Source organism: Astatotilapia calliptera, chromosome 13 (assembly GCF_900246225.1).
Source record: "Astatotilapia calliptera chromosome 13, fAstCal1.2, whole genome shotgun sequence".
Lineage (NCBI taxonomy): Eukaryota > Metazoa > Chordata > Actinopteri > Cichliformes > Cichlidae > Astatotilapia > Astatotilapia calliptera.
In genome coordinates, this window is record NC_039314.1 from 557,163 (window position 1) to 580,547 (window position 23,385).

Here is a 23,385-nt window from a genome sequence, read left to right on the forward strand (position 1 = left end):
GATTTTCGCCTGATTTTAGCTTGTGCGGCTAATATTCGTATTCGTATTTGTAGTCCGGGAAATACGGTATTTAAATTTACTTGAGTAGGGTAGAGTCATGCTAATGACCTAATAATTTTATTCAGGGGTGTTGCAGCAGAGATACATTTAAAAGCTTCAGGACGCTGGCTCTCACGGCCTGGAGTTTGACACCCCTGCTTTACACAAAGATGGGTTAAATCACAGTGCAAAGAATGAATGAATAAATGAAATATAAAAAATAAATAATTATTAAATAGTCTTACACATCAATGTCATTGGTTGACTTTTGAAGTATTTGAATCCTTATTGGGTTCCCTGAGTGACAGAAGGATTAAAACACTTTAAAATCAGTACTGAAAATATGTGCAGACATTACTGGATAGATTTAGGGTTAGAATCAATAAATCACTATCATGTTAATAAGATAAGACACATTACAAAACGACATACTAGAAAGTGAAAAGGTAACTTTTCTTCAAGCAGCATAGTGGAGCAACAGAAAAAGACAAACCCCAACACCAGCACTGCTGCAGCTATTACAGTGATTGAGGGAAAATCTGTGAAAAAAACAGAAAAACGTGACGCTGACCAACAATAATACATCACTCATGAAGTACTGAAGTCATTGTTATTAGATCCCAGTCAAATTTACCCAAGTATCATCCGTCTCTAGTCTAGTCTGTGGTATACAGAAAGAGTTTCTCACCACCAACAGATGTTTTTTGGACCTCAGGAATCGTCTCCATCACCTCTCTGTGAGGAGCAGAGAGCACTCGTGCTGCACATCCCACCTGTGTGCTGTGTTTACGTGAACCTGAGAGCACAGCTGTAGTGGTGACAGTGAATGTAGCGTTGGTGTTGGACACACTGACAGTGTTGTACTGTGAGAAGTTGAGGTCTTGTTGTGAGAGTGTTACAGTGGGAGCAGGTCGACCAGTGGCTGAACAGGAAACAACCCACTCTTCAGCAGAGTTTGACTCTCTGACATCAACAACAGGTTCATGCAGCTCTGTGAAGGATCAGGAGATATTGCAAGGAATATGTTGTTGAAAGGAAATCAGTTTCTAGCACATTTAAACACATTAATGCAAAAGTTCTTACCATAGACTTGGAAGCAGGTTCTACCAGTGAAGGAGCCTTCAGGATAAGTGTTAAACAGACAGTGATAGCATCCTTCATCCTGCTCCGTCACATTCCTGATGACTATGGAGCAGTTCTGTAGTCCAGTGTATTTAAACTTGACTTTATCGTTAAAGCCATCATTCACTCTCTGACCATAGTACTTGCTGTAGGTGGCAACATTTGTCTCCACATCACGTGAGATTTTCTGCCATGTGACCTGAAGGACGTCTTTAGTGTCCAAGAGCTGACAGCTGAATTCAGCATCTTCTCCCACTGCAGCCAGCACAGTCTGCTGTGTTTGGACCACTGCTGTTAGAGCTGCATGGAGAATAACATGAGTTAGAGATGTGGAACTGAGAGGTATTGATGGGAAGGATTAAACAATAATTCGGGTCATGGAGTAGTCTGTGTTTTAGGCTCAAACAAATTGACATATGGATACCACTTAAATGTGATGTAGACTATAAATATAAACCTGACACTCATTGTTTCATACTGTATGTTTCAGGGACATTTTCTTTCATCTATAAAAAAAAGTAAGACAATTCAGTTAGCTACCAACTAAACAAAGAAAGTCAGATAGATGTACAGATCGTGTCTATATTGGTTCTGTTGGTCCATGACCAATTCTGGAGGTCTGTACTGCATTTGAACTTTTCCAACAATTTGGAGGTCCAACCATGATTTAAGCTGGACATCAATATGGCGTTCAACATTAGAGCCTTGGACTTGATGTATATTTGTTGGACATCATGTAGATATCTATGACAAGTGCAGGGAATTTAAAGGTTTAATTGAGGTCATATTTTTTATTTACAAAATATCAATATTGGGGTTACAAAACAATCCCTTCAGTGGACCAAAAATGAATTATAAAACCCATCACTTCAACATAACCAATACCAGGACTGGTATTGACTGGTAACTCGTGCTACTGTAGAAATTCCCATTGATTTTCTACATTTTCCCAGAGGCCTCCCCTTCTGTGGATTACTAGTATGTCATTTATTAATTTGTGCCTCAATTATTTCAGATCAGTTATTTCACTGGGGAAGCCCTATATTGCCCACTTCCTAATTTCAGCACAGTTTGATCTTTCTCTTTAGCATGTATGTAACTTTGGTTTGTTGAGATTTTGGCATTACTTCTGTCATAAACATTCTCTCTCAGACATAACTGACTAAGATTTCTGTGGTTACCCAGAACATTTTAATAGACTTTTTGTAATCAATCAGGTCTTCAACCCCTTCTTTTTAAAATAGTGTATAAACCGTATGTATGTGTGAAAGACTGTTAATGTTTTGATAAATTGTTTATTTTAGAACAATTGGTGAGTGTGTTTAGCCACTTCACACTACTACACTTTGCTCTAAACTACATTCCTTCTCTGAACAGTATATATGTGAATGGACTGACGGATCTTTTCATTTCAAATGTTAAATAATTGTCAGTAAACTACTTATGACCTTAATGTCATAGAAAGACTGAAAGACATCCATTGAAAACAGGGTGCATAAATTTAAGGTGCCAGGCCAATATCCACCACCCTGGAAGTCCTTAACTGAGGGGGACCACATTAGGTCACAGCTGGTGCAGCTCACCACTGGCAGTGCAAGGTTATAACGGCCTTTAGGAAGGATAAGGAGAAATCCAGTCATGGCTCAACAAAGACATTCATTTGTTTCATGTTGTTTTCAAAGCGGTCTGGTAAATCCAAATGACCTTTGACAGGTGCCCACATATACTGCGGGCCGAGGGTAATTCAAAACAATGTAGCAATGTACAATTTGCAATAAAACACATATATTGTGTATGTAGTGTGTGACAAAAGAGCAGCTTACCATTTATGGTTACTGAAAGAAATCTCCGTCTGTGGATCGGGTTTCCTTCGAGGCGTGAGCACCTATCAGCAGAGATTGTCCATAACCTATAGAACTCAAAGAAATATTCTCAAGTAACAGTCAAATATGCCATTCAGCGTGTTAGTTACGACGTCGGGAGCAGCTGGGAGAACAAAACGACACAGAGACTGTACGGGTTGCTTTCCCAAAACCAACTCAAAGGTTTATTCATCAGACAACAGTATATATAGAGGAAAAAGGTTCGTCTGTCAACAGATTCTCAGTTCAAACCGGTACAGACCAAATAAGGGAACGTCTTCCTGCCTTGTGAGCAAAGAAGTATCCTTTGTATAGTTTATCAGTTCAGCTACAATTTATGATCATCCCAGCAAAATACACTCCTAGACACAGAATACAGAGTTCTTTCATTAGTGAATTCTGAAACGAACCACCTGGCCTTTAACAAGCTCCTTTCTAAGAGATAAGGAAGGGAGGATGGGAGTAAGGAAGTGGTCTCTGTGGTGTTTTCAACCTTGAGGTACCAGCCTGTGATTCTTACACATTAATTCTTAGGTTACAGAGAAAGAGAAAAACAACTAGTAAATGGGCATTATTGAGTAACAGTTTTCCAGTATAATATCACTATAAAACAATATCCTGTAAATGCTACCATGGTATCAAAATATCACAACAGTTACAAGAGCCACAATTGCACCGGGTGAAACCTCAACGTTACAGAGGTTTCACTCTGGGGCCTTGAAAGCTGGAGGTTGAACCCATACCCCCTCACCCTTGAAGAACGTTTATCATGGTTTAAGGATTTGTTTTTTATTCAGTGGTCAGACTGGAGAGCACTGCAGCGGGTGTTTAATGAGGTCGATAAGACTATCAAGAGAGACAAGGTCAACTCTTCTTATGAGAATATTAGGAAGCGTCTTGTATATGATCAGCTCGCACATGGCCCGAAGATTGGTTTACCTTCTGCCATGTTCAGGCCAAAAATCATCAAAAACCTTGAGGACAGAAAAACAAAAAAACAAAACAAAAGGTAGGTTGTCTCTGTGTGAGAGACGTTGGCATTAAACCCGATATTTAAAAAAAAATGCAATGCGTGGATTTCTTTTACAGACAACATCTGCCATATTGTGGACCGCTCAGAGTCTCCCCCTCCAGCACTGCTAATCCAGACCCCACCGACTCCGCCCCCCTCTCCAGGATGCTCACAGGACTCTGCAGGATCGAACCCGTCTGAGGAAACGGAACTCAACATTAAACTCGCAACCTTCCACCTGCTGTCGATGGCACTGAATGAGTATGTGCAGGAGATATGTTATGGATGCCAATCCGGTCACCCCAGCCAGTTACACCACAGTTGCCTGTTTGAGCTGCCTGTGTTTTTCTTCGAGACCTGCTATGATGAGGTGATGGAAAAGCTCCGGACGCCCCGATTCATCCCGGCCATCCGTCTGTTTGTTTGCTCATACAGTGTCAGTGAGGCTGAAGCACAAATCATCAGCACTGCAGAGCGTCTTCTGTGTGAACTGAGATCAGTGCCGCACATTGTTTGCACCACTGATGAGAATGTCGGATACCTGCTAAATACCAATCATCACACCCGCGGAGTTAAATCAGCGCTGCTCCACATGATTGGAAACTACTGGTCTGGGAGACACAACATTTAATGTACATCTGTTATAAAAACCTTACTGTGCACTACACAGAAAATGAAATAAAAACGTATGCTAACACTTTTTTCTGGTCATTTGTATTTGTGTTTGGTCAGAGTGATTATGGAAAACACGCTGAGAAAAATATATCACAACCCTGCACACCCAGGGGGTTTAGGAAGTGTAAAGAAGCTCCGTATCGCTGTCAGTGAGGCAACAGGCTTAAAGCCGTCATTACCTGACGTGGAGCGTTTTTAAAAGGAGATGACACATATACTCTTCATAAACCTGCAAGGATAGAGGACACAGAAATGCAAGGATACAGAAATAGAGTTTTGGTTAACGGGATTGACAAACAGTTTCAAGCTGATTTGGTGACATGCGTGAATATTCTGCGGATGATGATAATGTTAGGTACTTATTGACATGCATAGATGTGTTTTCTAAGTATGCATGGGTTAGGTGCCTTGAAACCAAGACAGGACAGGCTGTTGCTGAGGCTTTTGGTGATATTCTGAGAGAGGGCCGTGTGCCTGAAAAACTCCAAACAGATTTAGGGAAGGAATTTTATAATAAACATTTAAAAAACTAATGGAGCAGCATAACATCACACATTTTTCAACCTTTAGTGAAATGAAATCATGTGTGGTAGAGCGTTTTAACCGCACCTTAAAGGGGAAAATGTGGAAATACTTAACATCAGTTAACTCGCCAAGATATGTTAATGTGATCCAAGATCTTGTACAGTCCTATAACCTGTCTTATCACAGCTCTATCAAAATGACCCCACCGAGGTGTGCAAAGATAATGAGAAAGCAGTCTTTAACACCCTGTACAAAATGAAACCCCAAAAACCGGTGACTTTTAAATTTAATGTGGGCGATACAGAGAGAATATCTAAACTACGAGGCATATTCTGAAAGGGTTACCATCAGACCTACACAGACGAGTACTTTACCATAAAGGAGCGTTTAGGAAGAGACCCTCCCGTATACAAACTAGAGGATCTCACAGGAGCTGCAGTGAAAGGTGTAATTTATGAATACACAGCAGGTGACTATTGACAAAAACAAAAGGTTTCAAATAGAGAAAATACTTGGCAGAAAAAAGAGGACCGAAAAAAGTTAGCGCTGGTGAAATGGCTCGGTTGGCCTTCTCATTTGAAAATCATGGATCCCTGAAAAAGACATCGTTGAAGTGTGATTAACAGAGACGCCGCAGCTCTGCATACTTTCATTCTGCACTAGACAAAGACTGATAAAGGAAGGAGGGAATGGATAAAACGAACAACAACAACGCAGGCTTTTATGTGAGCCTCTTCTCGAATGCTTCAGCACATGTTTATCCAGGCAATAAGAAATCTAATTTTAGAACAAAGCTAGCAAAACCTGTTGTTTTAAATGAACCGTATGAGGTCGGTGTTATAGAATTTCAATACCCAAGACTATGCTTGTCTTTTCCACAATCAGATTCGCGAGTGGAAATTTATGATCCAGTCAAAGATGGAGCATTGTCCATAACCGTGATTGAGCTGTCTGTGGGGCATTATGCATCTGTGGCGCAGATAATAAAACATTAAAACATAACACCGACATTAAAACACAATACAGTGAAGTTAGTAACTATGTTAGTGTTATGGGCCCTCGGGGCACAGTTCTCACATTTAGAGGGAGACTGGCAGGAATCTTAGGATTCAAATCAGAAGACCCGTTTGTACTTCATTATAAAAACACATACGCACCACATCCTGCAGACGTATACGGCGGAAAATAGAACATTTTTATTTATGCAGATATCGTTGATTACCAGCTTGTGGGTGACGCCCATGCGCAGCTATTAAGAGCAATAAATATAACAGACGATGACCGTCGGGGAGCCATTCTTCAGTTTGACAGCCCACACTACACACCGGTCTCGAAATCCTTAATCGATGACATAGAAATTGATTTGAAAGACGACCAAAATCAACACATACCCTTTTTATACGGGAAGGTGTTTGTCAAGTTCAACTTCCGACCCATAAGACACCATTTTTAAAAAATAAGGATGTCTGTCTACAACACAGATGAAGCAAAATATGTAAGATATTATTTAAATCAGGCTGGTGGCGAATTGAATGGTTATATTGGGACCAGCACGCAATATGGCGCAGGTCTGGGAGGTTTGTTCCGCAGCCTGTTTAGAATTGCTGTACCGTTGTTTAAAAAAGGAGTCAGCATAGTCAAACCCCACCTAAAAACAGCAGCATCAGGCATAGTGTCTGATGTGATATCCAACATAACCAAGCCAACATCTACTAAACAGGATGGCAACAGCTTGTATGTGTATACACCCAAACCTTCTAAGACCCCTCCCACTGCACGCATGCGTGATACGCCGCCGCCTAAAAAGCGTAAAACGACAAAACCTGCCAGGAAAGCCACCAAACGGAGACAACCACGCGGAGCAATCACAGACGGAGGTCCAATCGAGTTTAAATCTCATCGTCCGGAGAGGATTACCTGGATCTAAACGATTCCTATATCTACACACGAGTAAGAATCACAGATGCTGACGGCACAAACTTAGGCAGGGATGATTATGTAACGGAGCGGAAAGGCTGATTTTATTTCCACAGTGTTTTGTGTTTTGTTTTTTTTAAAAGGAAGGAAACCTTCCTCAAAACGGGCAGAGCAGTGGAGCCGCCAAGGGAAAGCACACAATTTAAACTGTAAGATTAAAAATATAATTTATTATATTTAAATAGTTAAAAATGTAAAATGAATTAAAACAACCTTGGCCAAGGGGTAACACAGTAAAAATCAATAAAGCATAACATTAAAAGTCCTGTGGCCTGCGCCACGACCTAAAAGTCCCAGGGAGCTAAGAAATCCAGCAGGTGGTATAACCAAAGGAACCAGCGGAGTCCTCGCCTCCCTCTCGCACTCACGCCCCGATATGCCCGGGTGGGCAGAGCTCTCAACTCCGCCCGCCGCTTCTTTAAAACTGGAAATCGGCACAGCCGTCTCGTGGCTTCCGCTGGTGCTCTCTGCGCGCTGGTGCCTCTGCGCGCTGGTGCCTGCATTAGCCAACTCTAGCCGCCTTAGAAGAAGGGAAAACCCGGCGGCGGCTCGCCGCCCTATCGATGTTTCTGTTCCGGTTGCCACCGCTTTCCTGTGGCACACCAACCGGCACCAGCCCGTCTGGGCTTGTGGCACCGCCACCGCCTGATACCGTTCACTCTCTCAGTCCTCACTCCACCATCAATCTCCTCTCTCTCGTCTCCCATCACTCTTATTGGCCCCCGGGACCTCACAGGTGTGTCGGGTTCATAATCAAGGAGGGGCGGAGACTTTCCAGGACAAGTCACCGATGAATACCATAAAACATGCAATAAAACCAAGAATAGAACACTATACAATATTAAAATATTAAAGAAAGTAAAAACAAAACCAAACATGCACAATAAAAATATCTTAGGTAACTTGTCCCTCTCCACCCCGTGACACAAACGTGGGACTTGTTAATTATCCAGGTTGCACCTTATTTAGTCAGGTAGATGTAAATTTGGGGGATCGCTTGATCAGCCAATCATCCAACACGTATCCATACAGAGGCATAATAGAATGTCTTACCAATTATAATAAGCAGACTTTAGACACACAGTTCAGCAGCGCTTTATTCTGTACAGACACAGCCTCGCACATGAATGATACATGTATAGAAGGGGAGAGCCAGGGTCTGGTGACCAGAGGTACTTATACAGCGAATAGCAGTATTGTTGAATTGATTGCTCCAGTACACGCAGACCTGTTTTTTCAAGAAAAATTATTACTTAATGGAATCGATCTGTCGCTGAAATTTGTGCGCTCTAAAGACGAATTTGCTCTCATGACTGGAGCTAACACCGCGTATAAAGTTAAAATCGTCCCTGCCAGCTTATTTGTGAAAAGAATCAGTGTCTCACCAAGTGTCAGGCTGGCACACGGCAAGGCGCTGCATCATGCAAATGCAAAATATGCTGTAGGCAGAGTTTCTTTAAAGACCTTCTCCACACCTGCTGGGGCAAGAATATCAACTAATTTATTTATGGGCAGGTTGCCTAAATTTGTCATCATCGCCTTCGTGGATAACGAAGCTTATCCTGGTTCTTTTACACGTAATCCATTTAATTTTAAAACTGTGATATAGAACTCATGTGTTTATACGCTGATGGACAGTCGTATCTGGCCAAACAATTCCTGTTTCAATCTGGAAGCTGATGAAGGACATTCAGGGAACGTATCATTAGTTCAAACAGGGAGCGTGAGGCTGGAAACCCGTTTCAGAAATCCGCTACCCCGAACAATGAACCTGGTGTGTTACTCTGTATTTGATTCAGTCATCCAAATATCTAATATGAGACAAGTGCTGCTGGACGACTACTAAAGATTCAAAATGAATACAATAGAACTAACCAGCATTGTTAAAATGATTAGTAACAGGGCTCATCTTCTAGGCGTCTTAGCATGTGACCAGCTGCCAACAAAGCCCATCAGATATCCATGCATGGGCATTGTGAATACAGATCCATCAGACTTACCTGGGAAGCACTGGTTGGCGTTAAATATCACAAAAGACAAGCAAGGGCACTTTTTTGACAGCTTCGTAACTCACCTGATAAGTTTTCACCCGAGATAAAACTTTTTCTTTTAAAAACACCGCTCGGATATTGTATTCTGGGAGACAGGTTCAGAAGGACTTTTCGGTAACCTGCGGACAACACTGTGTGCTTTTTCTATATCATGTCCAAAAAGGAGCGTCTTATTCAAGACTAATTAATATGTACAGTGATAACCTTGTTTGTAACGATGCAATGGTTTGTCATTTTGTTAACAAAATAAGACCTGTTTCTGCATGTTTTGAAAATAACTTTGATTGTGTGCAGCGCGGATACTGATTCAAGTAACAAATAATAAAAGATAACAGAAGAGAATATCGTTTCATCTGGTATTTATTTTCACCTAATTGCTAAAAACATTATTTAGTAATAATAAAATCTTTAAACATCAGCATAGAGTTCAAAAAGTAGTAAAAAGGGGAAAACTGTCATCTGTTTAACTAAACAATATAGACATAAATAAGAAAAAACACATAAGTAGTAGTGTATAAAAAGGGAAACAAATGCGAGGGTAAATGATCTTTTTTTCAAGAATAAGAAAAACAAACATAATCTTAAAATTCATTAAAAATCGATCCACCCGCTTCTACTCTGCCTTGATTTTTTATGTGTGGTAAATAAGCTTTGATCGCTCAGTGACCGCTTCTTGTGCAAACCATTTGTTTCCACACTCGGGTCGCCAGTGTCGCCTTTATATTGGCTAATAGTCCTCCTCACCTCAGCATTAGGAAAAGCAGACAGAGACTTTCTCCCTCACTATGTGTTAATAGACCTCTCTGCATTGAATCACACTTGTTATTAATCTCTGTCTCTCTTCCACAGCATGCCTCTTGTCCCATCTTCGTTCTCTCACCCCAACCACTCCTGGCAGATGGCCGCCCCTCACTGAGCCTGTTACTGCCGGCGCTTCCTCCCTGTTAAAAGGGAGTTTTTTTCCACTGTCGCCAATGTGCTTGCTCATAGGGGGTCATATGATTGTTGGGTTTTTCTCCTTGTGTATATTATTTTAGAGTCTACCTTACAAAGTAAAGCACCTTGAGCCGACTGTTGTTGTGATTTGGTGCTGTATCAATAAAACTGAAGTGAATTGAAATAACATAAAAGGACATAATGCTGCAGGTTGGCTTTCTTTCTTTTCTGATTCACCAGTTTGTATGCATCTTTTCACAGGAGTGACCTAAGGACGGCTGTAGCCTACCCTTATTTACTTATATAATGAACAACATATAGTGTAATGTGGTGTAAAATAGAGTGTTTTCTTTTAATTTAATGACATAAAGCAGGGATCAAATGTTTCCATGGTGACTGTTTTAGAATTGTGTATTTTTAAATCTGCATCAGACTTGAAAAAGAGCTCATCTGTGCAAGAAAAACCATCAAGTCAGGAGTATTTTCATATCTACATTTGATCTTACACAAGTTTTGAAGAGTTTTGGAAAGTTTCTCTTCCCCAACTGTGATAGAACAGCAGCGTTTTAATGGAAGCCAGTAAAGGGATCTACAAACCCATCAGGGTATGTGACACTTTTTGTTTTTACTGCATTTTTGAAGAATTTGATGTAGTTTTAAAAAGCTGACAAACTGAGAATCAATTTAAGTTACAATGAGTAATTTCTTATTTCTTTGACAGGTGCTGTTCAACACACCCATATATAACACAGCTGTGGAGATCTGCTGGTATCTACCAGGTTACAGGGCTCAGGTAAGACCCAGATCCATCCAAACCAAAACTGAGATAAAATGTCAGGTGATTTCTGAAGACCTGGGACTGATGCTGATTAAATGTCTCCTTTTATTTTTAGATTGCAATGATGATGGAATTCCTCAGACTTCAGAAGGAAAACCAAATACCATCAAGCCTCACTGCAGAAGATATGGGAGATCTTTTGGTGGAGAGGAGCAAAGAGACAGTCAGAGAGCAGTGAGTTACTGTGACACCTACAGACCATCCACCTCACACCTGAAACTGTTTGTGCTGAAGTGTAAATGCTGAGAGAAAACCTCTCTTTTGTTTTCTTTTGAAGACTTTGGGAGTTTGAATTGGAGGGTTTGGAAGAAACAGAAGCCAAACCTCTTCTGAAACTGGTAAGACTAGAAAACTCACAAGAGTTTTAGTCACTTGGAGATCTTTTTTTTTTTTTTTACTACAATCACATAACCTCTCAACAAAACTGCAATGTAAACATGCTTTCTGTTTCAGGTGTGGGCAGTGAACACAATAAATAAAATGAGGGACATCGAGTTTCAAGCCCGGATGCTGCTGGAATTTCCAGAGGCCATACCTCCTAAATTTCAGTGAGTCACCTCTGACATAAAATCATTAACAGTCCAGCTACAGTATTTCAAAATTTCTGTTATTTTTTTAAATAGGTGTAAAAGATCATTCTTATAACTTTATTCTGCAGAACACCTAAGCTCCTCAGCAATGTCAGGAAGTACATTGACCTCCTTAAAGAGAGGCAGCAGGACGCACAAACCTCCAAACTGTTCACTGCAACAGACGTGGTGATAGAGGTGGTTCCCCGTGTCCTGCATGGCTTCTGGAAGCTTCCTTCTTACCCCCTACTGAACATGTCCTCCCAAAAATTGAGCATCCTCTCCACCAGTGTGACAAAGGCCACTTTGGATCGAGTGTCCAAATCTCTCCTAACAACGGAAAACCAGGCCATCTTCTCAAGGTCCATCAGAGATGACATGGTGCAAAGTATCCTGTCTGAAGTCAGAGAGAAATATTCAGAAAAGATTCTGCTGAGCCACATTGCAAACTTTGCACCAGGACTACTCAGGGCAATTTCTGATGTAGCAAAGACGAGCATATGCCAGATCTTCCAGCCCCCTTGTGAAAGTCCAGTAGTGTCTGATGTTCTTCCAACTAAAGAACCTCATCCTGAAGGTCTGCTGAAGTCAGATGTTCTTCCCACTTCCCAACCTCCAGTTGAAAGTTCACGAATTGCTGATATTTTTTCCACTCACGAACCTCCTTCTAAAAGTTCAACAAAGGCTGATGTTCTTCCAGCTAAAGAATCTGCTCATGAAAATCTGCTGATGTCAGATGTTGTTCCTACTAAAGAACCAAAAGGACCTGATCGTGAACGTGTTCTGAAGTCAGATGTTCTTCCTACTTCCGAACCTCTTTTTGAAAGTTCCACAAAGGCCAATGTTCTTCCAGCTAAAGAACCTGCTCATGAAAATCTGCTGATGTCAGATGTTCTTCCTACTAAAGAACCAAAAGGACCTGATCGTGAACGTGTTCTGAAGTCAGATATTCTCCCTACTAAAGAACCACAAGAACCTGCTTGTGAAAGTGTTCTGAAGTCAGGTGTTCTTCCTACTAAAGAACCACACGAACCTGCTCCTGAACGTGTTCTGAAGTCAGATGTTCTTCTTACTTCCGAACCTCCTTTTGAAAGTTCAACAAAGGCTGATGTTCTTCCGACTAAAGAGCCTGCTTGTAAAAATCTGCTGAAGCCAGATGTTGTTCCTCCTAAAGAACCTCAAGAACCTGCTTGGGAAAGTGTTCTGAAGTCAGATGTTCTTCCTACTTCCGAACCTCTTTTTGAAAGTTCAACAATGGCTGATATTCTTCCCACTGGAGAACCCGCTCGTGGAAGTCTGCCAAAGTCAGATGTTCCAGATGTTCATCCTACTAAAGAACCTCTCATTGAAAGTTCATCAAAGGCTGATGTTCTTCCTACTAAAGAGCCTGCTTCTGAAAGTCTGGCAACGTCTGATGATCTTCCTAGTGAGGAACTCCCTTCTGTATGTCTATCCATGTCTGAGCCAGTTGTCTCTTTTACTAATAATTCAGAGAAGTCTGACAACATTAAAATCAAGGAGAAAAGGGAGAAAAAGAAGAAAAAAAAGGGCTTCTGCCAAAAATTCAGAGCCCTGTTCTGTTGTTGCTTCAGACCCCAAGAAACTGACTGATTTTGAGAATCCAATCTGTTTGTTCCAACTCTACAAAATCAAATAAAATGATTAATCAATATTTTTTCCATGAGTCTGCATCTATGATTAAAGAATATTTTTCCTTCAGATGTTTATAAGGGTTCTCAAAATACCTCCACAAGTCCAACAATTGTTAACATATTAGTGTTGTTATCTTTAAGAGAATCTGAACTTATTCTTACTCTTAACATATCAACAGCAGTAACTGAAACCTGGAAATGAAAAAAAAGTTACCAACAATTATTAACATTGCTTCACATCTTTGTTTAGTAATGGCCCAGATACACATTGGCACATAGCAGGACCTCAGTGTTTATGAGTATTCTTCCGGACTTAGGAATATTAATAAAAGGAGCATCTACATGCCACAAAGCTGATGAGAACCACACATGTCTTCCAACATCCTCAGATTTGTGTTTTACAATTAAGAGGAACTTTGCATAATGTTTGCCATATGCTCAAATCCTCAAAGGTCTATTATTTTTCATAGTTTGTCCTTTCAACCAAAGTTAAAAACTTCTGCGGACATCAGCAGTTTATTCTTTTGCAATCAAACTCTTAAAATTAGAACATTTCCACCAAACCTGGGTGGGTGCTGGAGCTCCAGGAAGGAAAACTCAGAAGAGGAGGAAAAACAGTCCAAAGAAACAGTTCAGGAGGCCAACCGCATGGCCATCAACTGAGACAATTCAGTTCAGGAGGCGTTTCTCCCATTGAAAATGCTACGTCCAGGTGAACAGAATCACCCTTTTGGGATTTCTACCACGTATTTATCACTAGATTTACTAAACATGCGCAAATTTGCATAACTTCCCTAAACCCAACACCCCCTAGAATTACTGGCTTTTTTATTTTCTGGTGCAAGTCCCGAGGTGTTAATCACCCCTGCTGAGATTTTCACAGGTCGTCAGCTCATTTCTCCTCCAGCTTTTGTTGTGCAAACCACCCATTATCCTTGAGGCCTGGCACATTTGCATTTGCTCACTCAGAGTTGCTCAGATCCAAGTCAGGCCAAACCTCTGTGTTACGACTTTCAGAAATGCCTGCCGTATCTATACAAAATATCCCACACATTGACTGACCTGCAAATATAAAAGACACACATTCACACCTTCCTTGAGTCTCAGCACAGATCTTCCATTGTTCCATTGTCACTGTGTATGTGAGGGAGTGGCATTGCTTGACTACAGCACAGTGCTGTGCATAAAAGCAGACCGACCCAGACGGGAGAATCATTTCTTGTTCACATTTCTGAGAACGCACATCAGGATGGCCTCCGTATCACTGCCACGCAGGAAGAACCTCTCCGCGCAACAGGCTTTGGCTTTGCTTCAGAAAATGGACGAAGCAGATTCTGATGGAGGAGAGGTTTCATTTGTCCAGCAGGCCACTGATACCTCCTCAGAAGAATCTGAAAAGGAGACGGAACAAGAACCCAACATGCCGATGTAGCCAGATGGGCTACTCGCCTTCCGTTTTTTCTTCTCTCATTCTCTCTCGCTCGCTCTACCACCCTCGCTCTCTTTCCGCTGCAGTCGCTCCTTGTATCAGGTGATTGGGTTAATTGGGAACCCACCTGCACATTGATTGCAGGGCGGCACTAGCCCGTATAAAGCTAAGCCGATGTTTTGTTGGATTAATCCCTCCTGAGCTTCTGGTGCGATACAGCAGTAAATGCTGGCGTACTGCGACGGACTGGATCCTATTATACAACAGAAAGGACAAAGTGTGACTCTAACAGCTGTTGAACGCACACAGACTATGATGTTCTCCACACGTCACCCATCGCTCTGCACTTTTCGAGCATCCAACTGTTTTTCTGCTACATAACATCACTGCAGGAGAAAAACAACGGACAGACAGACAGCACAGTGTGACACGAGCAGGTCAGACCACCTGTGTGATCTCATGAGTCTGTGAGGATATGAGGCATCTTATGGTATCAAAGCCCTGGAGTCTGTCAAACATGGCTACATGTAAACACTGCTACATGTTAGGTAAGCTAACATTTAACTGACTGCACTTTTTTTCAGTCTCAGTTTAGGTCATTTATGTCCTTACTACGAATCACTGAAAGGCAAAGCTGGCTTTTATCGCTCTGATGTTACGCACATCATGCAGCACAGATTCATCTCTGATCACAAGACTCATGTTTCAAAATAAAAGCGAGCTAAGGCTTGAAAAGAGGACGACGACTTTATGACAATCGCAGAGAAAAGAGCAACGAAACGATTTAAAACTTGATGAAAATGTTTTCTCTCACTGAAAACGAGCAAATCCTAATAAACAGCATGACTGGCCCTCTGCTGTGAGGGGGCTTCAGTGGAGATGACTTCTGCTACAGCGACCTTCCTGCTACCGGATGGTCACATGATAACGATCAACGTTATGACAAAAATCAAATAAATGTCGAAAAAACAAAGACAAAACTGATCGGTGGTAAGGATGAACTCATTTGAAACCTCAAGCTAACGGCCATTTTTTCTTCTCATTACAAACTGCACCTGTTGTCTTTTGTCATCACAAAATAAGCATATCATTCATTCACTCCAAAAACAAAACAAAACAAAACAAAATAAACAAGAAACTTAATATTTACAAATATTTTGTCTGTTTTTTTTCTTACACTTAAAAATGTACAGCTCTGATCTTCTTCCAGATGTTTCGACTCCATCCGTCTCCCAGTTTGGTATTTTCTTCTCTGTCCAGTGACCTCAGAGTGAGCGCTGAATGTGCCACAATGGCGCCCTCTAGTGTTAGCTTATAAAACAGACAAGGAGAAAGAACAGAGCCGAATGAAAGGACTCGTTTGTGTTCTCTCCTCTGCTGTAGCTGTGTGGTGCTGAGGTTAACTACACAACCCCTCGCCACCTCCTTATACACAGGAGTGAGTACAAAAGGGTTCGTACGGACGCATCAGCCGGCCGTCCTTCTGCTCGACACTGTTAGCTGAAAGATGATCGGATCATCCTCTGTCCTGTATTTAAGGCTGAGAGTCTTTGTCCAGTCTCTTTTCCACAGCTACTGTCCACAGCACTGATCCACCTGCAGCACAGCCCCACTCAGTTGTTTTATGATTTACATTGTGCACGTTTCCCTTCCACTGAGCTTACAAAACCTCTGACAGGAGAAGTCAGGCATGTGTTTCCCCCACCTCCCCTTTTAGGCAGTAATAAAATAGAAAACAAACAATCAAACAGGCTAAAGCTAGAGCACAAGCAAAGACAGCACCGGTGACTAAGTTCTCCCATACTGGACGTACGCTACCACGTGGGCTCAAACAGCAGCACATCAGCTCAGTTTACATACTGTTGACATCTTCATCAGAGGGTCAGCAGGGAGCGCTGCTGAGCTGCAGTCGTCTCCACCAGAGTGACGGAGCAGGAATCACAAACAGCACAAACCCACCGTGTTGTTTCTACCCTGTTCAGGAGATCTGAGCCCCCATCCCTTTTTTTCATGTTGCAGCTCTGCACTGCAGGCCCTGAACGCCTCCCGGTTACCCTCAGTGTGCTTAGAGTTTAATTTACAACCGACGAGCTCACAGATCATCTGCAGGCAGGTGAACGAACCCTTAATGTGAGGATAATAGCAGAGCTGAACTGAGGTCAGAAATAGTCAGGAACGGTGTCGACACAGTGAAGTCAGCTGTTTGGGAATTTGTCTGATTATCAGTTTGGGGGGGGTCGGTGTTAAATAACAAAGGCGGTGTAGGATGGAGAGAGGAGGAGGGAGGGAGCAGTGATGATATGAAGTCAGAATACACATGTGGCAGACATAAGGGGGTCAGACAGGAGCAGCATCAGTCTCTGCTCTGTTTTGTTAATAACATAGAAAAATAATTTTGTACAATCAAGCTACATCGACGGACGCTTTACCTCACGTACCCTAAAATGAAAAAGTAGTGACAGTAAGACGGAGGCTGCACATGACACCATGACTGAGTTCACAGCTGTTGCTTTGATTCTAACGTTTAAGACTTTTGGCATCGACTCCGTTTTAATAAATGAGTGCTGGGAGGCGTCGTTTGACTTCAGGAGCTCCTGCAATGCTCCTGCGATGCTCCTGCGATGCTCCTGCGATGCTCCTGCGATGCTCTTACTCTGCGGGAGAAAACCAAAAACCAAAAGTAGCAAACATGGAGCGATATGACTCGTTTAGATTTTGGGAAACGTGCATCGACAGGTACAGTGTCCTTTTCCCCGCGTCTTTAAAAATAATTCATGCATAGATCCCCCACTGAGAAAACCCTTTTATATACTTTCTCCTTTGTACACATTTTATATAGAACTATATATAATATCATTTCTCTATATCTATATTTTCAGAAAAATTCTTTCCACACAATAAAAAACAACAATTAAACAAATGCTTCAAACAAAACAACAAAAAAAGAGAAGATGGAAGAAAGAAAATCACGACTGAGGCCAGTTTGGCACTTTGTCATGAGAACATGACAGAACTCTGTTAGTTGACGGTAAATAGCGAAACTCTATTTTTCTTTGGTTTTTCTTCTCCCTCGATGAGAAATGAAACACAGCAGTACTTACTTGGCACCTAAAAATGCTGGTCGAATGAAAGATATCAGTGTTTTCATAGTTATATGTTTAGTGTACGCCTCCCCCCTCCAGACTGCTCAGCAGATCGGGAATTTTTAGAGAAGAGCAGGAGGGAGGCGTGTCAAATGAGAGGAAGAGAGCAGTAATAAAACACGGATGTAGAAAAGAGAAGCATAATGTGCACATAACACACAGGAGATGGAAAAAGAGATGACGCCAACGTAAAAAAGAGAAAACAGCGAGGAGCGAGAGAGCATTCGTCCCTTTGACAAATGTTGGAGGTCTTGAGCCTGGAAACAGCAGACCGTCTTTGAAAACAGTATCTTTGAAAGATCTGAGTCACCCACCCCAAACTGCTCATCTGCTGCTGGACACTTCAGTTGCACCTCCACATGCCACCAGTGGAGGGAGCTGCCAAGTTTCACAGCACATGACGCAGCAGGTGTAGTTGCTTTTGGAGAAAGAAGAGAATAAGAGGACAGAACGAAGGCCCACGTCTAGAGGCCTCCCTTCCAGAGCGGAAGCAGAGCCAGTGTTCCTGGTCCCTAGGTGGCGCTGTGTCGGGCCTGTCCCTACTATACCCTGGTGGTGGAGTGGGGGTGGGGCAGGGTGTTGTTGTGGCCGGTGGAGGGGAATGTGTTGAAGGCGTGAAGAGGCTGCATGCTGGTGATGGTGCTGGGGATCACGGTGATGGTGTTTGGCTTCATCAGCGGCACGTTGTCGGGGGCGCAGGTCGTGCAGGCTGTGAAGATGAGGGACTAATTCCAGCCAAAAGGCCACTTTGTTAGCTCTGTAGTTGTCTCTGACACGAGGTTTCAAACCGATGTGAAGGTACTGCTTGTCCTTCCAGTTGAACTTGGTCCAGATGACCTCCTCGAAGCGGTTGGGCTTGGTATGAATGAACTCGGTGTCCTGAGGGACGGGCAGGTTGGGGTCCCTGGTGGAGCATAAAGGTTAAACGTTTCAGTTCAAAGTTATATTCAGTCTCCATTATAAGTAACATGTGGCATCAATACACTGAATACAGACAGGAGGCCCATTCTCTGTGCAACCTTTAAACTATCTAAGACCAACCGGCTGCTCTGGGATCTGGATGCTTTTGGTGAACCAGTATGTTCAATTCTTCAAAGCCACACGGGAATTAAACTAGCAACCTAGATTCAAGTATTCAAGATGACTAGAAGGCTATCAGAGAACATACAGTAACGTGTACAGTTTACACTACTGTGACATGAGGCCTACCCAGTCTTTGCGAAGTTAGTCCAGTAAGTCATGACCACAGCGCTCAGCATCACATCGTTCTTGGAGAAGTTGCACGGGAACAGGTCCGTGGCACCGATCATCGGTACGCCGAACACGTAAGGTATCTCGTCTCCGTGCGCGGCGTCGGCCCACTCGGGCCGCGTCTCGGTTTGGCAGTGGTGGTAGAACGTGTAAAAGTAAACTGGGGACTGAAACTCAGCATGGAGTTTGGCAGTGGCCACAGCTGGTGCCACCCACTGGTGGTCCGTAAACAGGAAGTATGTGAGAAATCTAGAGAGGAAAAAAAACTCTTTCTGATAACAGAAGGAGTGACAGGCAGCAGAGAGGAAGCATGACTGCATTATCCAAACATGTCTGTACTGTGACTGTGGTCCGGCTGTGAGGGGTTCGCAGGCCGATCTGTCAGAAACACCGACACTGAGATTGGGAGCCCACTACCTGGGGGATGATAGCATTACTGCCCACAGAGCCTCAAAGGTTAAGGCGCAGACACGCCGTGATGTGGATGAGTGGCTCTCTTTAGCACGCTTGTCTTGTTTGATGCACTTCACTGGGCTCACATGTTACTGATTCCATTCTTTACTCGCATGTTTTAAACGCTTAAAGCACTTTCACAGCTTTTTATATTCTTTTGAAAATTCATGTGAACTCAAGCTGTCAGAATTGTAATGTAAGCTTTGATAATTGTCCACATTTGTCATTTTGACGATTATCCGTTTATTTTAATGAATACAGCAAACAGAAAAAAACGAACAAATCAACAAACGCGGCTCCTAATGAGACAAAACCTGATGATGCTGCAAAATGCAGTTAAGTGAGAGGAGGCTGTAAAATGGAATAACTGAAAAAGTGGCAGTGTACAGAGGTGGCGTCCTCACCCTCTGGGTAGCCGTAGAGGTTGTCAACAAAGCTGGAGATGGTGTAGTCGAACGCCGCAGCTGAGATGCCGTCGTTGTCCTCACTGTCGTCCACAAACTTCAGCCCCTCTCCCTGGTTCACTCCTATCAAGATGTCATAGTTTAGGAGCTCCCCCTGGTGGAGCAAATAAGGAAGAACATGCTGAGTGCTGGGACAGAGCCTGTGTGCATCACAAGTCTACAACAGGAAGTGCAGCTGAAGCACAGCTTTGTGAATTGGCAGCATTTCATTTCCCAGTAAACAAAATAAAGATTAGCTGTTGCCATGAAATTCCTACTATAAAATGTAAATACTGCAATATATGCAGGGTTCATACACATTTTTAGGGTCAAATTCAAGCACTTTTTAAGCACATTCAAGGTCAATTTTCAAGCTTTTCCAGCACATTACCAAAAAAGAAGCATGTTTCACTTTGCATCACCTCAGTAAGACCTTGTAAAAATTTAAACAAATCATCTGAGGTCGATTTAAATGTCTTTTGTTCCCCTTTTGTTAAAAGAGCAGCACACAAAAATACAGAAAAAGGAAACGGTTGCCTTACATGCATATAGTGTACAAACTCAAAAAACACATTCCTCTTAAAAATGCGCAAATGTGAACAAATCAACTTGTTAGAGATCTTCATCTCCACTGTAAATAAACAACAAGCCAGAAAACAAGAAAACTGCACCAAACACCACAAACACCAACAAATTAATGTCTTCTCATCAGACATTGAAGCTTCTTTCCTGTGTGACATAAAAAATAAGAGACCGATGTTTGTTTGTTTTTTTAACTAGTTAAGCACCCACGTTCAGTCATCCACCCATTCACGCACACATTCACGCACTGGTGATGTAGCTACAGCCACCCTGGGGCGCCACCAGGCCCTCTGACCACCACCAGTAGGCAACGGGTGAAGTGTCTTGCCGGGTGAAGTGTCTTGCCCAAGGACACAAAGACCAAAACTGTCCAAGCCGGGGCTCGATTACAAGGCGAACTCCTAACTCTTGAGCCACGATCGCCCAGTGGGGACATGGGGACATTTCAATTTCCAGCAGGAAGCTCCCCCTTTTTGTTAAACCCTTTAGATCAGGGGTCGGCAACCTGCGGCTCTTTAGTCCTTATAGTGCGGCTCCGCGTGGTTTGTGAAAATAAATTAGCTGAAGTGTATTTTATTTATGTTAGTTCTTTTTTTAACTTGTAGTTCTAAATTGGAAGATTATTGTGATTTTGCAATATACAAATAAAATTATATTTTGTTATTTTTTCATCGCTCAAAATAAGCGTCACACTCGCGGAAGCTGGTGTACCCGGCGAAACGCCGTGCATTTATCGAGCCTTTCAACCCCAGATAGGCCAATTATGGCTCTTTGGCTCTTTGGGTCTTAAAGGTTGCTGACCCCTGCTTTAGATGAACAGAGTTTTTTAATTAAATACATATTCTTCAATAAATGTTCTCTTTTATAAAAAGTAGGATAATTAAAAAAACTTTTATTATACCGCTATTGAGTAGAAAAAAAAACTCGTGTTTTCTGTCGTCTGTTATATAATATTAGGGATGTTTGTGACAATTAATTTCTTAATCGGCTGGACTAACCAATAGTCCACAACCAGGAAACACTGAAATTTTAAGTTAAGTTTGAAAACAGTTTAAAAAAAAAACACCCCATTCCAAAATGTCTTGTGACAATCTCATTGGCTTAGGGAGTGATGATGTCATAGATCTTAAGAATCTTAAGTCCTTTGATGTTTTTCCTTAAGTAGGGGTGAGAAACAGCAAGTTTTAGTTCGTTTCAGCAGCATCTGTGTTTGCAGCCTACAAAACGTTCACCACAAGCTCTTCAAAGTCATCGTATAGAAACTCCAACATGTTTCCAAGGAAAAAACAACCAATTCAAAAAGATTACGCCGCCTCTCCTTCCTGGCGTGGCCGGCCAATTTCCCCAAATGGCTCCTCATCCTTCCAAAGGGCGTTAGAGGAGAGTAGGAAGGAAAACTACCTTCTCCAGAAAAAAATGCAACAAATTGAAGAAGAGAAACTTCAACTGGAGGACAAATGTAGACGAATGGAAGCCCAAAATAAAGAGCTGGAAGAAAGACAACAGCGCCAGCCGGACATAAACATTATTAATGAGGGCTGGGGAATCAAGTTTGCTCAGACCCGAGAGCAGATTATGCACCTCATTAAAGAAAACAGGCAAAAGAGTGCAGAACTCAAAGAAAGGACCAACCAGCTCCAAGACAAGAAAACGATGACTGATAAGATACAACGGGATCTCCAATACATGGACCGAAAAAATCGGCTCCTCCAAAGACAGCTCCATGAAGCTGTGGAAGAAAAGAAAGAATTCCTCCAACAGAAGGAAGAGCAGGACAAAAAGCAACGAGACATGCAGCACGAACTGAAGAGCATGCAGGAAAAATACCGCATGCTGAAAGAAAGCCTGGATGAAACACTGCGCCAAAATAAAGACCTTCTTCAACAGAAAGAGCAACAGCAGGAAAGACTGAAAGAAGGAAAACGTGTCGTCCAGGACTTTGAGTCTAAAAATCTAAAACTGCAAGAGTTTTGTAATCAGCTGGAGGACAAAGCAACTAAAGTGGAAGAAGAAAAGGACAAACTGGAGAAACGCTGCTCACAGATGCAGAGAAGGATCGATCAGATAGCGAGAAACAACTCCGAGCTCGTTAAGGGGATTTTGGTGGAATTCAATAACTTGAAGCGTGAACACACTCAAATGCAGGCGCAAAAACAACAAGAAGACAAAATACATGAAGACCTGCAGCTCACGCTCCAAGAAATCCAGAAAAGAAACGAGCAGTTAGAAGACAAGCACAAAGAGGTCCAACAGAGAAATGCAGACATGCACAAGGACAAGCTGATACAGGAGGCAACATCCAAACAACTCAAAGACAAGCTTGAAGAACAACAAGCAACATTGGAAGAGGTGGAACAAAGATGTGAGAAACTTGAAGAACAAAACGCAGAAACCATCGATGAGCTGAGAAATCTCATCCTGGAGAAAAAAGCGCTCGTGGAAAAGTGCATGAAAAAAAAGAAAAAATGGTTCCACTTGTTCCGGAGGAGAGACGCTACTGCTTCCTCACCTGATGTAGCCTCGTCTTGCTCCACCTCTGTTAACCCCCCCAACCAGTCCCGGCCGTTGACTGTCCCCTCCTGAGCCTGGTTCTGCCGGAGGTTCCTGCCCGTTTAAAGGCAGTTTTTCCTCCCCACTGTCGCCAACTGCTTGCTCAGAGGGGATTGTTGGGCTTTTCTCTCCTCTGCCTTGTTTCTTCATTTACTTGTTTAACTTTTTTCATTATTACTTCATTTTACCTTGTTTCTTCATTTACTTGCTTGTTTAACTTTTTTCAACTTATCTAAATAATAAACCAATTAAATTTATCCTTTGAGTATTTTTCAT

General features: G+C 42.3%; 1 protein-coding gene and 1 pseudogene across 1 annotated transcript in view; one reads left to right on the top strand and one right to left on the bottom strand.

Moving 5' to 3' along the window:
* LOC113035143 (protein NLRC3-like) overlaps positions 1–23,385 on the top strand; it is a 312,272-nt gene that overhangs the window by 235,366 nt on the left and 53,521 nt on the right. The window lies entirely within an intron of this gene.
* LOC113035137 (NACHT, LRR and PYD domains-containing protein 12-like) overlaps positions 1–23,385 on the bottom strand; it is a 257,654-nt pseudogene that overhangs the window by 213,537 nt on the left and 20,732 nt on the right.